This window comes from Camelus bactrianus, chromosome 18 (genome assembly GCF_048773025.1).
Source record: "Camelus bactrianus isolate YW-2024 breed Bactrian camel chromosome 18, ASM4877302v1, whole genome shotgun sequence".
Taxonomy (NCBI): domain Eukaryota; kingdom Metazoa; phylum Chordata; class Mammalia; order Artiodactyla; family Camelidae; genus Camelus; species Camelus bactrianus.
Window position 1 is genome coordinate 22,026,456 of NC_133556.1, and position 6,857 is coordinate 22,033,312.

Genomic DNA, 6,857 nt, shown 5'->3' on the forward strand with positions numbered 1-6,857 from the left:
TATCATCCATCAAAAACAACGTTGATCAACATCTGATACACAAGGACTGCTTCGGAGAAAATAAACATGTTTACCGGCTCCATTCTTGGGGTTCATTCAAAGTGAATTCCAAGTGAAATAGCTTTATTGAGTTCCTTGGTGGGAGGGGGAACAGTCTCAAAACTGAGCTTCCTCATTCAGTTGAGTGGAAAGCCATCAATTAAAAGATGTGGCCTTGCTTTTTGGCCACTAAAATGCAAATATTTGGATATTTGATATACAAAATATCAAGTATTTGAGAAGTATCTCTGCGGAGTTGACTTTCAAATTGTTGAATGTGAAATCAGGTTATCGACTGTATCCCAAAGTTCAGGCAGATCACATGTGGCCCACGGGCTGCGGTCACTTATCCAAGAGGTAGTGAATGGGATGCCGTGACTGGTTCCACTTTCCATCTTCCATCACGAATTGTGAAATAACGGGGTTCCTCTCCTGGGTTAGAGATCTGCTTTTTAGAATTTTTTTTCATCACAAAAGACCAAAAGAAAAACTTATGCCCTCTCAAAAGTGGAGAAGTAAAAATCTCACATGAATTCAAAAGCCTTGTGTTTGTTAGTATTAGGCATGGCAGAAATGAGATGCTCAAATCATGGAATCAGTATTCTACTTCTTCCTTCCCACACCTCCGCTTTCCTCTCTGGTGGCTTCACTCCCAGTTCTCTTCGCGTGCACCCATAGGCTACCAAGTAAAGCCAGGCTGAGACCCTCCCGAATCCAAGGCCAGCAGAAAAGAGTTGCCTCTCTCAGGGTCATGCCTGCCCTAGTTCTGGAATTTGGGCAGTTGGGTTCTGCCTGGCCTTGAATCAGTCTCAGTGGTCTCATTGGCCAGGATGGGTCCATTGGTCATGGTTACGGCCAGATCCATGTAAAACATACGGACAGGGAAGGATGAAGAGTGATTCCCTAAGGAGAACTGGATTGCTATTACTAGATGATGGGGGTAATCCTGGAAATGCAAAGAAAGCCTCTCTACCATCCTTTCTATCTGGCTGTTTATCCTTCCATCCATCAACATAACTATCCATCCACCCACCCATTTAGTCACTCATAACCAGCTAGCTAGTGACTGCTCTTCCTTTTATTATAGAAAACAACTAAACTTTCAGTACATGATGTACCTTAGGAGTTCCAAAACGGCTTTTTAAAATAAATGAATAAATGAATTTTATCTTATTCTCAATTTACACATAATGAAAAGGTAGAGCATAACAGCTAATGCTGGGATCTGCACCCATCTCCCCAGATAACATTTTTCTCAGGTAGATTTTGCCTCATCCACTGGGGAGTAGGAACATCCCGACAAGGCAGACATATTTAAATTATTGCCTAAACATAACGGCATCCTGCAAGCGTATACTTATCTGCAGTTTTATTAACGAGTGTTCATTTTCATCCCAGAATCATATTCATCTTTTCAAAAGAAAAGTTCACCCTCATTAGAATGCCGCATCGCAGCAAAAAAAAAAAAAGTAAATAACAATTTTAGTGTCAAAAGCTAGGTACGTTCTGTTGTTTTGCTTAGCTCTAATCCATGAAGCTATTATCCAAACTATTGAAATATGCCTCAAAATATACGTGTCTTAATAAGGCTTTAGAAATTATCATGATATGGGTGGAGAGTGCAGGGCATCTGGTAAACTTTTCATGAGAAATGCTTTACTATATACTCAGCAAAGTTAAAGCTGTAAGAATGGGAGGAAGGTAATCAAACATGCCTTCACCATCATCTTAAAGAAAAAAATACACACACACACACATACACACAATCTTTTTTGCCAAGTTTATGTGCTTTATAAACCTAAGCCTATTTGATACTTGTTTTATTTGGATTATAGATGTGTTATCATACTGTTTCGTGCCCAAGGTTTCCAAGATAGGACTTTAGCATAGAATTTATGATTAACTGTTAATTTCTTTCTGTTGTTTAAAGGAAAAAGAAAAAAAAATGACTGGAAGTTGGGACTCTTGGGGTCATTCATTTGCTCAACAAACATTAATTGAGCACCTACTTTGTGCCAGGCACTGTTCTAGGACACACTAGTGAGAGGACCAAACAGACACAAATCCAGTCCTTCATGGAACTTAAGAGGGTTCAGTGCCAGGTTCTGTCATTCAGGAGTGATTCACACTTTGATGCATTACTTGCCCTCTGTTGGCATCTATTGTCCTGCTGGACATATGAGTGGTGAGTGACCTCAACACCAAGGGAAAAAAAGGAACAGCTTGAAAACTAAGCTTGGGAAAAGGAAAACTCACAGAGGACAGAGTGCCTCTTTCCAAACACTGAGAAAGATGTTCTGTTTACAAGCAGGGGTAATTGGTCTCTGTGGCTCCCAATGATGGAGAAAGGACTCCTGGAGACAGAGTTTAACTACATACAAGTTGCTCAGGAAGCGGTGAGTTCTTTGTTACTGAAAGTGTACAAGAAGAGTAAATGAACTTGTCTGGGATGTTGGAGAAGTATCAGCCTTCTGAAAAACCCTTTCAATAAGAGTGTATAAACATAACCCACACCACCCTCTTCCATCTTGGTACTGCACCATTTGGACACGTGGACTCCATGTTTACTGCAGCAGGAGATGAGAGGGAGGGAGGAGGTCTCTTAACTGCTTTGGTCAGGAAGTGACATGGATCACTTCTGCTTACAGCCCATTGGCTATAACAAGTCACGTGGTTCGAAACGATTATCAATAAAAGCAAGGAGGTATGGTGGAGAGCATGAATCTATGGTGAGACCATCTCTGTCAACTAAGATTTTGTAAAGATGGAGAGAACTACAGTAATACCTCTTTCAGGGAGTTATTTTTAGAATTAAATGAGCTAAAGTGGATTAGTGCATTTAATCATGTGTCATCCAGTGACTTATTAAAAAAAAAAAAGGCTTCTTTCGTCGTCGTCTTCTTTTCCCTGACTTCAAGGAGCACCATGATTCCTGGCAGAACCAACTGAAAAGATGCTCTGTAGAGCCTCTGGGAGGAGTCACAATGGAGCTGATCTTACACGGACACATCCCCACACCTTGACCTGATGCCTAAATTTCTACCATGAGAACAATGTTGCTGCCACTTTTCACAGCTCTCGGCTTGGAGTAGCCAGTGGATGACAGATCAGGAGAGTGGATGTGCAAAGGCCAGGTGGGAAGCTGCCAGCGACAACCCTGAGCAGGAAGGAGGCAGCATGGCTCAGAGACCCAGCACCACCCATGGGTTTGCTACTCCTATATACGTAGTCAGAAAGGCTGTATCCCCTTGGTGGGGCATCCTAGGTGCAGGCTGCCCATCTGAATTGGAAATGAATTCCATTCAGCCTTGTGTAATTGCTTATTTGATTCCTGATGATGACATGCAGTTAGGAGGGAAATTGACATTTTGTCATTTCTGTTCCAATAAACCAAACTCTGACAAGTTCCCTCTTAGGTACTTTGTGGCAGCCAGGCCACCTGCTCTTCTTCTGTAGAGAAATCAGTGAGCCTGGGGAGCTTGGAAATATAGAATCCCAACCCAGTATCTTTTTAGAGAGTTCTGAGATGGATGAATTCCATAGGCAGCTAGGGGTATGTGCCTGAACCTCCCTTTCCCTGGCAAATACAATAGACCTCCTTTTGGAAAGCCCTTAGGATGGCTTTCTGCTTTAGAAATAGGAATCCTCTCACTTGTTATCTGAAGATCATTTAATGTTCAGGGTCATTTAAAAAAAAAAAAACTTTCAAATGATTTAAGAGTCGAGAGACATCCCCAGTCAATCATAAAAGGCCTCACATTTCCAAACAGAGGAATATGCGTCTGTTATCTCCCGGCTACCCTAATTCCCTCTCCATCCAAGTCTGTGCATGACCACTGCATCCTGAGTAATGCCCACGAAACTGAGAAAGGGAAGCCCATTCAAGAGGAGAGAGAACAATCAGGCGGATGGGATGGCGCTCGACAAAGTTCTCAGAATGCGGTGGAAGGGTCAGCGAGAGCCTTGAGTCTTATTGACAAAAGAATAAAATCCTCAGGAGCTTAAGTGGAGGGCTCACATGTCGACATCCATGGACACCGAGCCTTCTGTGGATCCTGGATCGACGTGATTTAGATGATAAACCTCACGAAGTGGTGAGAAATATGTGAGTATTAAACCATACAGCAGAGCTTCTGCCCTCCCCTCAGGGGACATGTGGCAAGATGAAGGCATTTGTAGTTGTTATACCTGGAGGGGTACTACTGGCATCTAGTGAGTAGAGGCCAGGGATGCTCAAAAACATACTCCGGGGCCAGGACGGCCCTGCAAGATAGAATCATCTGGTCCACGGTGTTGACAGTGGTGAGAAACTGCCCCACAGAGCCAGGGGCCAGCCCCAGGGCCACGTCCACTTTGGGGAAGGCAGTGTCTACTGGCCTTGGGAAAACTTCACACTGAGTCGAGAAAGGTGAAATCCTCTTATTTCAGATCACAAATCTGATCACATTCCTTCTCAGTTTAAAAGCCGCCACTGGTTTCCTATGGTTTTTTTAGGAAAACGTCCAAGATACATAACACAGCGCCCAGGGGCCCGTGTAAATATTTTTCTCATCTTCTGCAGTGAGAAGGAGCCAGCTAGAACTTAGGAAGGGGACACTGACCAGGCCCCACCCCGCTCCAATGTCAAGTTAATGGAAAAGGTCAGGAAAGGATGGTTAAAAATTATCTGTTGTTGCTACACTTGCAGACGAGGCGCGGGGGAGGGCGTGGGGCCAATCAACCATCAAGGTCATTGGTAGACTGATTCTCAAAAAAGCAGTAAATGTCTGATTTTTTTTTTAAAAAGAAGATACATATAATTGAAACAAAAATGAGAGAGGAGAATCCTACAGACATCTTTTGTCCTCCCTCCTCCATTCAGAGTCAGAGCGTTTCACATAGCAGCTCTCGGGGCCCTGGGCAAAGAGAGCTGATGGAGAGTCCCAGGAAAGGTGGCTGGTGGCTCCTGCTTCAGTGTGGCTGAGGGTTCTCTGGGAAAGACGGATCTCACTCTGCCCAGCTTTTCTTGGCATTTGGATTTGTCTTTCTTTGGCACAACGTCACACTGCGACTGGACTAAAGGTGACCTGGTTTTATCTGGGCTCCACACTGCTCTGCTCTTTGCCCACTGGGCTCCCATCAGGCTAGACTTCTTGTAGGGCCTTGGGTACCATGGCTTCATCTTCCTACAAGTCCTTGCCTTAGCTTGAGTTTCAGGTTCTGCCCTCTTTTTCTTATACACCCCCCCCCAGATTTTCCTTACTCCCCCTGACCTGCCTCAGTTTCCTTTTTTATCCATTCCTCTGTCTCCCATGTCACTCTTCCATGAGTGATGTATTTGGCAGGCTCGCGTGGTGTGTTTATTCCACGATGATTAAGGCCAGGGCTGTACCCCCAGGCACCACACGCAGGCATCTAGCCCAGGGCGTAGCTGGGGGCTGAGAGCAGCCCTCCCTCCGCTGGCCGGGAGGCCTTGGCCATCACACTGGCTGTGCTTCCCCAGTGCCTGGCCCAGAGCAGGCCCCCAGGGAGTGTGAGTTGGCGGACACTGCCTGGCCGGACGCCAGCCGCAGCTGCCCTGGAGACCAGAGGGCAAAGCCTCCTCATAGGCAGCGCCTCCTTGTCAGTATGCAGTTCACGCTGGCAGCCGTCAGCCAAGCTGCAGTCTCAGGAGGCAGGAGCCTGGGCACCATATCCCAGGGACCTGCCGTTGGCCACCTGGGAGCCCAGTGGAACTTAAGGGCTGTTGCAGTTTGATCTCAGAGCTCTTGAAAACAATTGGTGAAAGAAGTTGTTCCTCCTCTCCTCCTTTGTAGGTAGAGGGGAAGTCACACCTGGTTTCTCGAGCTCTGTCTCCTTGTGCCCTTTGGTAAATAAGAAGGTCACCTCTCTAAGCCTTCATCTCTTCATCTGTGAAATGGGTGTGATAGGAACAGTCCCTCCCCCCCAGTGCAAACGTGGGAATGCATTTAATGCTCTAATACAGCACATAGCACATGGCTAATATTACATATATAAAGCCTCTTCTCACAGTGACGTCAGATGGAGCCAAAAGGAAGCCTGCAGCATCAGTAAGGACGGGTACCCCCCGCTAGGCTGTCTTGGTTGTTTCACATGCTGTCCTGCCCAGGCTCGCTAGCTCCTGTGAGGTTATCCATCTTCGAGACACATGGCCAGAAGAGTTGTCACTGACAACTGAAGAAGGAAAGAATAGGGAGACTTGTATGCCATCTTTAGGAGACAGTCACTTCTTGTTCTTAGCGATACAGTTGTCCCCAGTGCTGCCAGAGAGATCCAGCGCTTCCTGTTGTGGTGAGGTCACATGGACCAGGAGTCAGACACCCCCGGCCAGATCCATTCCATTTATCGGGTTTACAGGTTGGTTTTCAGCGTCAGTTCTTGTTTTGGGGGAAAAAAAGAGCTCTTCCGTTAATGAATAAAAACACACAAGTTAGGTGCATGCTTATTGCTACTTAACTAGAATTAGATGCTCTGTGTACAAAAGCACACTGGCTGTCTGTACGTGAGAATATAGCTATAGAAAGGCAGATCCAATTATACTGGATGCCAGCTTAAAGCCGGGAAGAACCGTTAGGAGAAAATCTCAACTTGAGAATCTTGCATTGTACATCCAAGCACTCGGGTTTAACAAGAGCGTGAATGTGCTTGCCTACCCACTCCCTCTTCTCACAAATGCTCCCTGGGGCCCCCCATGTGCTCAGCACTCTGCTAGGCTCCGGGGGGAATACAGAATAATAAGATCAAGTCATTTCCCAGAAATGGCTAAATCCTAGTGGGGGAGAGAAAATATTTAAGTCATTAGTGACAATATGATTTCT